Source organism: Ranitomeya imitator, chromosome 3 (genome assembly GCF_032444005.1).
Source record: "Ranitomeya imitator isolate aRanImi1 chromosome 3, aRanImi1.pri, whole genome shotgun sequence".
NCBI lineage: Eukaryota > Metazoa > Chordata > Amphibia > Anura > Dendrobatidae > Ranitomeya > Ranitomeya imitator.
In genome coordinates this window covers 685,067,181-685,082,226 of record NC_091284.1, presented here as the reverse complement: position 1 = coordinate 685,082,226, position 15,046 = coordinate 685,067,181, and the positions used below count along the sequence as shown (strand labels likewise).

Sequence of the window (15,046 nt, the reverse complement as noted above, 5' to 3'; positions counted from 1 at the left end):
CGGAATATGAACACTTTTTTGCTCAATATCTTGGCAATAAGTGGCCTTGCATATAACACAAAGTAATTCTGCTGCAGAACAATTAAAGTTTATAATCCAATAACTGTAAAGCAAATTAATTGTCTTACATAAAATCCATACTAAATCTAATGTTTAAAGTATTCACCCTTCTTTAACATTAATATTCATATTTTTCCTTGAAAACAACATGTGCTTCAGCTTTCTTCGCCTCTGTATTTTGGTTTCGTGTGCAGTCATTTTATATTTCATGTACAATATTTATATCGTGTTGTTTCGTTTATAAACTGAGTTAGAGATTTGGAGATTATATTTTTCTTTTTTCATGTTATTTTTACCTTTAATAAGTCCAGTGGGCTTTACTGTGCCAAAACCACAGAGCTACAGAAACTACGCAAACCACAAGTTTAATGCCTATTTAAGTGAAAGGGGACATGTCGTCGGCCAGTGTTTGTAGGGAAACATGCCTGTTTCTGCCATTACTTTTTTGCCTAAGTAATTAATAGAAATTGTGTTGTTACATTAGGAAAAGTTTTTCGGAAATAATCCGCAATACCGGTATTGTTGATATAAACTCCGTGAACTGAATAATCGACAGACAGTCCTAAAAAGCTAAAGGTTCCTAGTTCAAAGCATTATGTCAAGCCTTTTTTGGGGCTGTGTTCTGTAAATGGAGACTTGTGAGGAATGTGACATAGCCAGTGAGCGGAAGATAGCCTAACACTCTGTGTGTTGTGCTGGCGGTGCTGTAGTGACTGTGTGTGGCAGTGGTGGGGGAAACATTCCTCAGCAATAGCTAGCACAGCTGGGACCCATTCTGAACCCCCCCATCCAAACCAGAATTCCTAACATATCTCCCAGTTTGTAGATTTCAGGAGCCTCTGATTCTTTTGAACCTAGGGGCCCAGCTAAGGGACTGCATGCTCTGCCATTTATCTATACCGTCTTTATAGAGAGTAAAACAAAGCCGGGATTCCCTCAAGGCTAGAGATCTATAGAAAGCCAGGTAAAACAGCAATGCACCTAGATTATTATTGCTTTTAACTCAAGCAAAGATAAAAAATCATTAAAAAATCTAAAAATCCTTTATTTTCTGTCCAACTTCCCAAATTACTCTTGAACATCAAGGCACGTGGTGCGCCTATTCTTTGGAATGCACTACCCAGGACAATTCGATTAATACCCAATACCCACAGTTTTAAAAACACATTTCTTCAGACTGGCCTATCACCCCACCGCAGTTATCTAACTATCCCCGTTTTGCCCATACAAAACTTTCTTCAAAATCAGGACCCTTGTAGCATCAGTTCACACCGTCCATGCACTGAATGGCACTTTGTGTCTGTATTGTATAGATACTGGACGGTGACTGATTCATTCAGCGTTATGTGAATACCCCTATTTATTTTACTGATGGCTGGACTATACAATACAAGCGTTTTTTTACTATTTACCTTTCATGTTTCCACTCTTTTCCTATAGATTGTAAGCTTGCGAGCCGGGTGTACACTCCTTTTGGGATCTGTTGATTTATGTGATTATTATTATTGTCTGTACAATTCCCCTCTCTAATGTAAAGTGCTGCTGAATATGTTGGCGCTATAGAAATAAAATTATTATTATAAACTTATAAGTACTTTTATTTTACATTTTTTTAGACAGGAAAAAGATGAAATGGTGGCTCAGTGGTAAAATGGAACGAGATAGTAAATTCATGCCAAATCTGTATGAATCATACGCCGGCTGCGTTATTCCCTTTAGGCCGGTGTCACACTTGCGAGTGTGATGCGAGAAACTCACGCGAGTCTCTTGCATTACTACCCGGCACTGCCGCCAGCACTCGGGACTGGAGTGTGCGGCTGCCTGTATTTCTATGCAGCTGAACGATCCTGTCCCATGTGCCGGCGACAGTGCCGGGTATTGATGCGCGAGCTTCTCTCATTACAACCGCAAGTGTGACACCGACCTTGAACTGACATGTTGATCCCTACAGTATCAGAATGGGGTGACAAAGGCCCACCAATAACATTTACTCTGGGGGCCCACTGTTCAGCTACATCATGCATGTATTACAGTTCCTTCGTTCACAAATTTACCTCTACTTATAGTAAACTTGATAGCTTGCTGAATGAATGATGAGATGCTGCTTTTGTCTATACATAGTGTAAAATGTATTGGGCCAAGATCTTCTCCTGTTGGGGAGTATGTGGCTCACACCTGCATTGGGGCCCACCGGGGGATTCTCCTGTTCTCCTGTGGGCCAGTCCATCCCTGCATCTTCATATGTATTGTATGCGTAGGGAGACATCTGTCAGTTTATGTGATAGGGGTTGGACAGAGTTGCCGGGAATTGCTGTGGACTAGTCATCCAAGGTGCATTGTCCCTTGTCAGATTTCCAAAGTGTATTTTCTCTTTGCTGTAGCTTAAAAAATATATGTTTTCAATAATGTAGCCAGTGTCTGATTCGTGCTGTGGTTCAGGCAGCATGAATCTACTGTCAGGTTACTTTTAACACTGTTTCCTTGCAGTACTTAACCCCTTCCCGACCATTGACGCATACGCTGCGTCATGAAAGTCGGTGCCATTCCGACCCATGACGCAGCGTATGCAGCGTATGCGTCATGGCGGAATCGTGTTCCTGCAGGCCGGGTGAAAGGGTTAACTGTAATTTCACCCGGCGTGCAGGGACAGGAGGAGTTGTACTTTAGCCCAGGGGGGATGGCTTCACCCCCCCGTGGCTACGATCGCTCTGATTGGCTGTTGAAAGTGAAACTGCCAATCAGAGCGATTTGTAATATTTCACCTAAAAAACTGGTGAAATATTACAATCCAGCCATGGCCGATGCTGCAATATCATCGGCCATGGCTGGAAACACTAATGTGCCCCCACCCCACCGATCGCCCCCCCAGCTCTCCGATCTGTGGTCCGCTCCCCTCCGTCCTGTGCTCCGCTCCCCCGTCCTCCTGTCCGCTCCCCCCGTGCTCCAATCCCACCCCCCGTGCTCCAATCCCACCCCCCTGCACTCCGATCCACCCCCCCTGCACTGCGATCCACCCCCCCGCACACCGATCCACCCCCCCGCACACCGATCCACCCGCCCGCACACCGATCCACCCACCCGCACACCGATCCACCCCCCCTGCTCCGATCCCTCCCCCCGTGCTCCGACGCCCCCCCACCCGTGCCCTGATCTCCCCCCCTTATACTTACCTAGCCTCCCGAGGTCCGTCCGTCTTCTTTCCTGGGCGCCGCCATCTTCCAAAATGGCGGGCGCATGCGCAGTGCGCCCGCCGAATCTGCCGGCCGGCAGATTAGTTCCAGAGTGAATTTTGATCACTGTGATAAAACCTCACAGTGAACAAAATAAAAAAAACAGTAAATGACCCCCCCTTTGTCACCCCCATAGGTAGGGACAATAGTAAAATAAAGAATTTTTTTTTTCCCCACTAAGGTTGGAGTTAGAACTAGGGTTAGGGTTAGGGTTAGGGTTAGGGGTAGGGTTAGGGGTAGGGTTATGGTTAGGGGTAGTGTTAGGGGTAGGGTTAGGGGTAGGGTTAGGGGTAGGGTTAGGGTTAGGGGTAGGGTTAGGGGTAGGGGTAGGGTTAGGGGTAGGGTTAGGGGTAGGGTTAGGGGTAGGGTTAGGAGTAGTGTTAGGAATGTGCACACGTATTCTGGCCCTCACCTGATCCACCTGCTGTAATCACCTATACGGCATCACGGGGGATGACTCAGCCCCAGGGGTGGCACCTGACCGGATCCACCTGCCATAATCGCCTATACGGCATCACGGGGGATGACTCAGCCCCAGGGGGTGGCACCTACACGGCTGTCGATCAGTCATATCTGTAACGGATTGGGTACTAACTGGATCCATCGATCCCAGTCAAAGCACGGTGGCTCACTTGTTAGCGCTGCGGCCTTGCCGAGCTGGCGTCTCGGGTTCGAATCCTGTTGTGTCATACATTCAGAAAGGGAAAAATCTCAGGTGTTATGTCAAGGACACTTCCAGGGATCCTGGGGAAGAATTGCAGGCAGGGTCCTTGACATTTAGAAAAATTTTGAGACAATCCCGATTTTGTAAAAAAAAAAAAATCTCACATTTTCCCTACTTCAACCTCATGGGTCGTCAATATGTTGTAAAGTACCCCAAGATAGAGACCCAAGTGTGGGTAAAGTGTCTGGTTCATGGGCACAAAGTTGAATTTTCAGTGAAAATTTGTCGGAAATCCGCTGTGGACATTGGCTGGGCGCGTGACCCGAATGAGAGAGGCGAATCTGGGTGACCCGAGCTTGGCAGGACCCTTCCCACGGGGGTCCTGGTTCTCTGAAGGTTTTCACTGTCAGAAGGGCACATCTTGAGTCCTCACCCAGGTGAGGGCTCTCGGAAGGCGAATGCCCTTCTGTCTTTGTCTCCCCAGAGCAGGCTCGGTGTTTATCGGAAGTCTTCTGTGGACGTTGGCTGGGCGCGTGACCCGAGTGAGAGAGGCGAATCTGGGCGACCCGAGCTTGGCAGGACCCTTCCCACGGGGGTCCTGGTTCTCTGGAGGTAATCACTGTCAGAAGGGCACATCTTGGGTCCTCACCCAGGTGAGGGCTCTCGGAAGGCGGACGCCCTTCTGTCTTTGTCCCCCCAGAGCAGGCTCGGTGTTTATCGGAAGTCTTCTGCGGACGTTGGCTGGGCGCGTGACCCGAGTGAGAGAGGCGAATCTGGGCGACCCGAGCTTGGCAGGACCCTTCCCACGGGGGTCCTGGTTCTCTGGAGGTAATCACTGTCAGAAGGGCACATCTTGAGTCCTCACCCAGGTGAGGGCTCTCGGAAGGCGGACGCCCTTCTGTCTTTGTCCCCCCAGAGCAGGCTCGGTGTTTATCGGAAGTCTTCTGCGGACGTTGGCTGGGCGCGTGACCCGAGTGAGAGAGGCGAATCTGGGCGACCCGAGCTTGGCAGGACCCTTCCCACGGGGGTCCTGGTTCTCTGGAGGTAATCACTGTCAGAAGGGCACATCTTGAGTCCTCACCCAGGTGAGGGCTCTCGGAAGGCGGACGCCCTTCTGTCTTTGTCCCCCCAGAGCAGGCTCGGTGTTTATCGGAAGTCTTCTGCGGACGTTGGCTGGGCGCGTGACCCGAGTGAGAGAGGCGAATCTGGGCGACCCGAGCTTGGCAGGACCCTTCCCACGGGGGTCCTGGTTCTCTGGAGGTAATCACTGTCAGAAGGGCACATCTTGAGTCCTCACCCAGGTGAGGGCTCTCGGAAGGCGGACGCCCTTCTGTCTTTGTCCCCCCAGAGCAGGCTCGGTGTTTATCGGAAGTCTTCTGCGGACGTTGGCTGGGCGCGTGACCCGAGTGAGAGAGGCGAATCTGGGTGACCCGAGCTTGGCAGGACCCTTCCCACGGGGGGTCCTGGTTCTCTGGAGGTAATCACTGTCAGAAGGGCACATCTTGGGTCCTCACCCAGGTGAGGGCTCTCGGAAGGCGGACGCCCTTCTGTCTTTGTCCCCCCAGAGCAGGCTCGGTGTTTATCGGAAGTCTTCTGCGGACGTTGGCTGGGCGCGTGACCCGAGTGAGAGAGGCGAATCTGGGTGACCCGAGCTTGGCAGGACCCTTCCCACGGGGGTCCTGGTTCTCTGGAGGTAATCACTGTCAGAAGGGCACATCTTGGGTCCTCACCCAGGTGAGGGCTCTCGGAAGGCGGACGCCCTTCTGTCTTTGTCCCCCCAGAGCAGGCTCGGTGTTTATCGGAAGTCTTCTGCGGACGTTGGCTGGGTGCGTGACCCGAGTGAGAGAGGCGAATCTGGGCGACCCGAGCTTGGCAGGACCCTTCCCACGGGGGTCCTGGTTCTCTGAAGGTTTTCACTGTCAGAAGGGCACATCTTGGGTCCTCACCCAGGTGAGGGCTCTCGGAAGGCGGACGCCCTTCTGTCTTTGTCCCCCCAGAGCAGGCTCGGTGTTTATCGGAAGTCTTCTGCGGATGTTGGCTGGGCGCGTGACCCGAGTGAGAGAGGCGAATCTGGGCGACCCGAGCTTGGCAGGACCCTTCCCATGGGGGTCCTGGTTCTCTGGAGGTAATCACTGTCAGAAGGGCACATCTTGGGTCCTCACCCAGGTGAGGGCTCTTGAAAGGCGGACGCCCTTCTGTCTTTGTCCCCCCAGAGCAGGCTCGGTGTTTATCGGAAGTCTTCTGCGGACGTTGGCTGGGCGCGTGACCCGAGTGAGAGAGGCGAATCTGGGCGACCCGAGCTTGGCAGGACCCTTCCCACGGGGGTCCTGGTTCTCTGGAGGTAATCACTGTCAGAAGGGCACATCTTGGGTCCTCACCCAGGTGAGGGCTCTCGGAAGGCGGACGCCCTTCTGTCTTTGTCCCCCCAGAGCAGGCTCGGTGTTTATCGGAAGTCTTCTGCGGACGTTGGCTGGGCGCGTGACCCGAGTGAGAGAGGCGAATCTGGGCGACTCGAGCTTGGCAGGACCCTTCCCACGGGGGTCCTGGTTCTCTGGAGGTAACCACTGTCAGAAGGGCACATCTTGGGTCCTCACCCAGGTGAGGGCTCTCGGAAGGCGAACGGCCTTCTGTCCCTGTCCCCTAGAGCAGGCTCGGTGTTTCTCTGTAGGATGTCCCCACCGGTTTGGTTTTTGTGTTCCGAGATGTATCCTTGCAGCTTGGCCGAAACAAACATTTGCCGTTTTCGGTGGCGACAGCCATGACCGCGGCGAAGCACTTTGGGCGCGGCCGGGATGCGCACACCCCGCTCACCACGTTTCAGTCGCTGGCTGAGTGGACTCCGTAGGGGGGCTTAATAGTCGGCCCTGTGGAAGTCGGAGGGGGGCTTAATAGTCGGCCCTGCGGAAGTCGGTGGAGGGCTTAATAGTCGGCCCTGCGGAAGACGGAGGGGGCTTAATAGTCGGCCTGTGGAGGTTGTCTGTGGGCTTAATAGTCACCCTGAGTACGCCATAGCGACTCTCCAAGGTGGGGGCACAGTGTGCGTTCCATGGGCGGAAAGTTTAATTTTGAGCGAAAAACCATATTTTCGCACTGTAAAAAATGTCAGACTTCCAGGCAGGGGGAAACCGCAGGAGGCGTACCGAGGAGGCTTCCAGGAGCCTGGGGAAGATTTTCCAAAAGTGTCCTTGACACTTAGAAATATTTTGAAAAAATCACGATTTTGTGAAAATTGACACGTTTCCCCTACTTCCACGCCAGGGGGGTGTCAATATGTTGTGAGGTACCCCAGGACAGTCGCCCAAATGTGGGTGAAGTTTGCGAGTCATGGGCGCAAAGTCGAATTTTGGGTGAAAAACCGCGTTTTCATACTCTAAAAATTTCAGACAAGTGTCAGACTTCCAGGCAGGGAGAAACCACAGGAGGCGTACCGAGGAGGCTTCCAGGAGCCTGGGGAAGATTATCCAAAAGTGTCCTTGACACTTAGAAATATTTTGAAAAAATCACGATTTTGTGAAAATTGACACGTTTCCCCTACTTCCACGCCAGGGGGGCGTCAATATGTTGTGAGGTACCCCAGGACAGTCGCCCAAATGTGGGTGAAGTTTGCGAGTCATGGGCGCAAAGTCGAATTTTGGGTGAAAAACCGCGTTTTCATGCGCTAAAAATTTCAGACAAGTGTCAGACTTCCAGGCAGGGGGAAACCGCAGGAGGCGTACCGAGGAGGCTTCCAGGAGCCTGGGGAAGATTATCCAAAAGTGTCCTTGACACTTAGAAATATTTTGAAAAAATCACGATTTTGTGAAAATTGACACGTTTCTCCTACTTCCACGCCAGGGGGGCGTCAATATGTTGTGAGGTACCCCAGGACAGTCGCCCAAATGTGGGTGAAGTTTGCGAGTCATGGGCGCAAAGTCGAATTTTGGGTGAAAAACCGCGTTTTCATGCGCTAAAAATTTCAGACAAGTGTCAGACTTCCAGGCAGGGGGAAACCGCAGGAGGCGTACCGAGGAGGCTTCCAGGAGCCTGGGGAAGATTATCCAAAAGTGTCCTTGACACTTAGAAATATTTTCAGAAAATCACGATTTTGTGAAAATTGACACGTTTCCCCTACTTCCACGCCAGGGGGGCGTCAATATGTTGTGAGGTACCCCAGGACAGTCGCCTAAATGTGGGTGAAGTTTGCGAGTCAGGGGCGCAAAGTCGAATTTTGGGTGAAAAACCGCGTTTTCATACTCTAAAAATTTCAGACAAGTGTCAGACTTCCAGGCAGGGAGAAACCGCAGGAGGCGTACCGAGGAGGCTTCCAGGAGCCTGGGGAAGATTTTCCAAAAGTGTCCTTGACACTTAGAAATATTTTGAAAAAATCACGATTTTGTGAAAATTGACACGTTTCCCCTACTTCCACGCCAGGGGGGCGTCAATATGTTGTGAGGTACCCCAGGACAGTCGCCCAAATGTGGGTGAAGTTTGCGAGTCATGGGCGCAAAGTCGAATTTTGGGTGAAAAACCGCGTTTTCATACTCTAAAAATTTCAGACAAGTGTCAGACTTCCAGGCAGGGAGAAACCGCAGGAGGCGTACCGAGGAGGCTTCCAGGAGCCTGGGGAAGATTATCCAAAAGTGTCCTTGACACTTAGAAATATTTTGAAAAAATCATGATTTTGTGAAAATTGACACGTTTCCCCTACTTCCACGCCAGGGGGGCGTCAATATGTTGTGAGGTACCCCAGGACAGTCGCCCAAATGTGGGTGAAGTTTGCGAGTCATGGGCGTAAAGTCGAATTTTGGGTGAAAAACCGCATTTTCATACTCTAAAAATTTCAGACAAGTGTCAGACTTCCAGGCAGGGAGAAACCGCAGGAGGCGTACCGAGGAGGCTTCCAGGAGCCTGGGGAAGATTATCCAAAAGTGTCCTTGACACTTAGAAATATTTTGAAAAAATCACGATTTTGTGAAAATTGACACGTTTCCCCTACTTCCACGCCAGGGGGGCGTCAATATGTTGTGAGGTACCCCAGGACAGTCGCCCAAATGTGGGTGAAGTTTGCGAGTCATGGGCGCAAAGTCGAATTTTGGGTGAAAAACCGCGTTTTCATACTCTAAAAATTTCAGACAAGTGTCAGACTTCCAGGCAGGGAGAAACCGCAGGAGGCGTACCGAGGAGGCTTCCAGGAGCCTGGGGAAGATTATCCAAAAGTGTCCTTGACACTTAGAAATATTTTGAAAAAATCACGATTTTGTGAAAATTGACACGTTTCCCCTACTTCCACGCCAGGGGGGCGTCAATATGTTGTGAGGTACCCCAGGACAGTCGCCCAAATGTGGGTGAAGTTTGCAAGTCATGGGCGCAAAGTCGAATTTTGGGTGAAAAACCGCGTTTTCATACTCTAAAAATTTCAGACAAGTGTCAGACTTCCAGGCAGGGAGAAACCGCAGGAGGCGTACCGAGGAGGCTTCCAGGAGCCTGGGGAAGATTATCCAAAAGTGTCCTTGACACTTAGAAATATTTTGAAAAAATCACGATTTTGTGAAAATTGACACGTTTCCCCTACTTCCACGCCAGGGGGGCGTCAATATGTTGTGAGGTACCCCAGGACAGTCGCCCAAATGTGGGTGAAGTTTGCAAGTCATGGGCGCAAAGTCGAATTTTGGGTGAAAAACCGCGTTTTCATACTCTAAAAATTTCAGACAAGTGTCAGACTTCCAGGCAGGGAGAAACCGCAGGAGGCGTACCGAGGAGGCTTCCAGGAGCCTGGGGAAGATTTTCCAAAAGTGTCCTTGACACTTAGAAATATTTTCAGAAAATCACGATTTTGTGAAAATTGACACGTTTCCCCTACTTCCACGCCAGGGGGGCGTCAATATGTTGTGAGGTACCCCAGGACAGTCGCCTAAATGTGGGTGAAGTTTGCGAGTCAGGGGCGCAAAGTCGAATTTTGGGTGAAAAACCGCGTTTTCATGCGCTAAAAATTTCAGACAAGTGTCAGACTTCCAGGCAGGGGGAAACCGCAGGAGGCGTACCGAGGAGGCTTCCAGGAGCCTGGGGAAGATTATCCAAAAGTGTCCTTGACACTTAGAAATATTTTCAGAAAATCACGATTTTGTGAAAATTGACACGTTTCCCCTACTTCCACGCCAGGGGGGCGTCAATATGTTGTGAGGTACCCCAGGACAGTCGCCTAAATGTGGGTGAAGTTTGCGAGTCAGGGGCGCAAAGTCGAATTTTGGGTGAAAAACCGCGTTTTCATACTCTAAAAATTTCAGACAAGTGTCAGACTTCCAGGCAGGGAGAAACCGCAGGAGGCGTACCGATGAGGCTTCCAGGAGCCTGGGGAAGATTATCCAAAAGTGTCCTTGACACTTAGAAATATTTTGAAAAAATCATGATTTTGTGAAAATTGACACATTTCCCCTACTTCCACGCCAGGGGGGCGTCAATATGTTGTGAGGTACCCCAGGACAGTCGCCCGAATGTGGGTGAAGTTTGCGAGTCATGGGCGCAAAGTCGAATTTTGGGTGAAAATCCGCATTTTCATACTCTAAAAATTTCAGACAAGTGTCAGACTTCCAGGCAGGGAGAAACCGCAGGAGGCGTACCGAGGAGGCTTCCAGGAGCCTGGGGAAGATTTTCCAAAAGTGTCCTTGACACTTAGAAATATTTTTAAAAAATCACGATTTTGTGAAAATTGACACGTTTCCCCTACTTCCACGCCAGGGGGGCGTCAATATGTTGTGAGGTACCCCAGGACAGTCGCCCAAATGTGGGTGAAGTTTGCAAGTCATGGGCGCAAAGTCGAATTTTGGGTGAAAAACCGCATTTTCATACTCTAAAAATTTCAGACAAGTGTCAGACTTCCAGGCAGGGAGAAACCGCAGGAGGCGTACCGAGGAGGCTTCCAGGAGCCTGGGGAAGATTTTCCAAAAGTGTCCTTGACACTTAGAAATATTTTCAGAAAATCACGATTTTGTGAAAATTGACACGTTTCCCCTACTTCCACGCCAGGGGGGCGTCAATATGATGTGAGGTACCCCAAGGCAGTGACCTAACTGTGGGTGAAGTTTGCGGGTCATGGGCGCAAAGTCGAATTTTGGGTGAAAAAACGCATTTTCATACTCTAAAAATTTCAGACAAGTGTCAGACTTCCAGGCAGGGAGAAACCGCAGGAGGCGTACCGAGGAGGCTTCCAGGAGCCTGGGGAAGATTTTCCAAAAGTGTCCTTGACACTTAGAAATATTTTGAGAAATTTCCGATTTTGTGAAAAATGACCCCTTTCCCCTACTTCCACCCTAAAGGGGCGTCAATATGTTGTAAAGCACCCCGAGACAGAGACCTAAGCGTGGGCAAAGTTTGGGTCTGATGGGTGGAACACTGAAAAAAACGCGATTTTCCACTTAGAACAAACATAGAACTTTCAGACTTCCAGGCGGGGGGAAAGCTCTGAAGCTGTACCGAGGACACTTCCATGGCCCCCGGATCGATTTTCAAGAACGAGTCCTTGGGACTTTGAAATTTTTCGGCGATGCGTTTTTGGCTTCCGGGAGCCGCAGAACGTTGGGAAATTCGTTCCGCTCGCCGGCTCCAGGTGTTTCGGGCTAGTCCAGGCCCCAGCTACGCCGCCTGGCCGCCAAATTTCGCAAAATCGAAAAAAAAAAAAATAGAACCGGAATGAGGAATTTCTGGCCGCCGGATCCGCCGCACAGCTCCAGGAAGTTGGACACTTTTCGGCTTCGCTCCCTTAAAGTGGGGGTCGGTGTTTCGCCATGCAAATACCCACTTTTGCACACCAGCTGCAGGATATAGGAGAGAGGGGTACCTCTCGGGCCCGACTGATTTCCGATGTTTTCGTGGTTCCTCAAGTCGGGTAGGCGGTTTGGCGAGTACCCCCCTGTTTGCATGGAAGTCCGCCCTCGCGTCGACACCAGGCTTCCGCGGCTCCAGGGGGACTCTTGCCGGTCGTCTGCCCCAAGTCAGAGACGCGTTTCCCGGGTCGCCTGAGCCTGAACGGACCCTCCCCAAGCGTGTTCTGGTTCTCCGAGGGTGACGGATGTCAGAAGGGAGGCAGATCTGGAGTCTTCGTCCCGAGGAGGGCTCCAGGAGGGCGGATTGCACCCCCTGACTCGGTCCCCTCAGAGCAGGCTTGGCGTTTCTCTGCGTCGGATGTCTCCCGCTTCCACGCCACTGGGGAGACCTATGAGAGAATCGCACTGTGACCCGGATTCCGTCTCGAGGGCGCCCGTAGCGTGTCGGAGAGGTACCTCCAGGACTATCGGGCATGTTTCTTCCCCGTCTCCCCGAGGGGAAGGATGGCAGCGGGTGGGGTTTCTCACCCATGCCCCCCACCGGCTCTTCCTCCGATCGATTTGGCTCAGCGCTCCCGGGTGGGGAGGTGGTGCCGCTCGCTCGGCCCGGGCTTTGGAGCCCGCGTCGGTCTAAGGCGGGCGGTCTCCTTCCTCTTTTACCCCCCCCGGGATTCAGGCACGCATCCTTGGGCGTGCACGCCGGCAGTCGCCTCCCGTTCGCAGGACGGTGGCTGCCGTGCAGAGGGGGAGTTTGACCCGAACTGTGGTACGGCAGGGGTCCGACGACCCGCGCGGGCGAATGGCGGGGCGCCCACCCACCTCGGCGTGGGGGCCCGTCGTCCGAATCGCTCCCCGCGCGGGGTAGCACAACGAACTTCTCCGAGGGCGGCCCTTTGACTTCCAGATGCGCAGCTCGCCCGCGGAGGCCCGTGCCGACCCCCACCCAGCGTCCGATGGGCGGCCTCCGCGGTGGGCATCGGCGAGAGCGGCGGCGGTGGGTGGCGCTTCCACGCCACCGCCGAGCTCCGCGTTCTCCAGTCTTTTCCCGAGCCCCTACGATAGTGGGGGGATGACAGACGCGTGGGGAGGCAGGCGGAGTGGGTTCTCACCGCGTGGTGTGCCCGGCCGAACGCCGTCGCCTTCCCCGCTCGTCCGACGTCCTCCGAGGCGGCTCGGAAGGGAGCGCGAGAGGGAGAGAGCGAGAGAGAGAGAGAGAGACCAAGCGGACGCCCCAGAGCGAGAAGGGAGGATGGAAAAGGGAGAGACGAGTGGGGCAAAAAGAGTTTTGGCGAAGGGGAGTACCCGGCGAACTGCCGCCCCGGGCTTCTTCTGTTCTCAACAGCGGAGGCACGGCTTTGGGGGGGAGACGCCGCTCGGTTGGGGCTCCTTTGAGGTTACGGGCAAGAGCCCGGGACGAGGGACTACGCCATAGGGCGACGCCGACACGGCCAGGCCAACTGCGCCCCCCGTGCGACCTCCGCGTCGCTGGCGGGCTCTGCGCCTGAGCCGCGGTGGACCCCGACGGCCAGCCCCCCTCTCCCACTCCTCGCGCCCGTCCGCCGGTGGGTCGAGGACCCCCCGCGGCGGAGGCAGGTCTAAGCCAGACGGAGGCCCCGCATAGGCCCCCCACCGCCCTGGCCCCTCTCCCCAGCAGCGACTCTGTGTGTCGCCCCGGGAGCGGTGGGTCACGAGGCAGGGCGGCCGTGGCGTCCTCCGAAGGCCAGTCACCTACGGCCCTCCCCGCGCAAGGGGTGGTTTTTACAACGGATGCCCTCCGATCGGGAGGCCGGGTCTAAGCCAGATGGTGGCGCCGCATAGGCCCCCCACCGCCCTGGCCCCTCTCCCCAGCAGCGACTCTGTGTGTCGCCCCGGGAGCGGTGGGTCACGAGGCAGGGGAGCCGTGGCGTCCTCCGGAGGCCAGTCACCTCGCCCTCTCCGTGCAAGGTGGGTTTTTTTTCCAGACACCCTCCGCATCGGCCGCCTCGCACCGTACAGCGTGCACGATCTCCCCAGTGGCACTGCACTCGCCGTTCAGGCTCCTTTTTTTCCTCCGCAAGGTGACGCCCCGGGATGCCCGCCTGCTGGCACGGACGACGAGGAGGATTTCCCTTCCTCCAGGTGCCCTTCCCGCTGCGGGGCTTCCTATCTGGCTTCTCTCCCTCGATTGATTAAGTCCCTGGCCTTTGTACACACTGCCCGTCGCTACTACCGATTGGATGGTTTAGTGAGGTCCTTGGATCGGCCCCGCCGGGTTCGGCCAAGACCCATGGTGGAGAGCCGAGAAGACGATCGAACTTGACTATCTAGAGACAGTAAAAGTCGTAACAAGGTTTCCCTAGATGAACCTGTGGAAGGATCTTTAATGGGCGAGTGAAAAATACCGATGAGGTGCAGATCAGGAGGCCAGCCGCCCGCCAAATCCCCGAAGGGTACCGAACGTGATGGGGGCGGTGGTAGGTCTCTTTCTGCTTCGCCAGGGCGCTCCGCAGGGTGGGGACGGTGAGGGCACGTGAGGACAGCGGGCGGGCGACGTCGGGAGGGTGCGGGGAGCCCCTCTCGCTCCGTCGCCCAGGAAAAAGACGCCCGGCCTCGCGCCGACGATTGTTGCCCTGCCGCTGCCTGCCGAGGAAAAATAAGAAGCCCCCCGCGTACGCGAAAGGCCGTCCCGGGTACCATTCTCCTGTGCGCTCACACACCCCTCCCCGGGGTATGTGGGTCTGGGCGGTAGGTTGAGAAGCCTCGAGCCCTCCTTTGTTCTCCTCCCCGCTGGAGGGAGGGACGGGGAGGCCGAGCGCCCGGGCAACAGGGCCGAGATTTGAAAACAACCCTCCAAAGCATCCCAGTCTTTTGCGGCCGGCTGACACGAGAGTGAAAAGGGGGGCGCCTCCGAGTGTCCCCAAACCAGAAAGCGCGACTCTTAACGGTGGATCACTCGGCGCGCGCGTCGAAGAACGCAGCTAGCTGCGAGAATTAGTGTGAATTGCAGGACACATTGATCATCGACACTTCGAACGCACCTTGCGGCCCCGGGGTGCTCCCGGGGCTATGCCTGTCTGAGGGTTGCCCCTCCATCTATCGCCTCCATGGCGCAGCTGGGGTCACCTCGCAAGGGTGACAACGAGGGAGGCCTGAGGCTCCGTGCCCTGATGGTCTCTTCTCCTTTATCCCTTACGTCCCCCCAAGGCCAGACTCACCTGCCCTGGGCCCACCTGATGGGGTTTACCATCGTCACTCCCCCCGTTGCGACGTGAAACCCTGTGGCGCAATGAAGGTGAAGGCCGGGGCGCTCCGGC

The 15,046-nt window shown here is 53.9% G+C and overlaps 1 non-coding gene across 1 annotated transcript; it reads left to right on the top strand.

The window, feature by feature from the left end:
• The first annotated feature begins 14,665 nt into the window (after window positions 1-14,665).
• On the top strand, window positions 14,666-14,816 carry LOC138673627 (5.8S ribosomal RNA). Its single transcript, XR_011320248.1, has one exon. It is a non-coding gene; the product is annotated as a 5.8S ribosomal RNA (ribosomal RNA).
• Window positions 14,817-15,046: the final 230 nt, after the last annotated feature.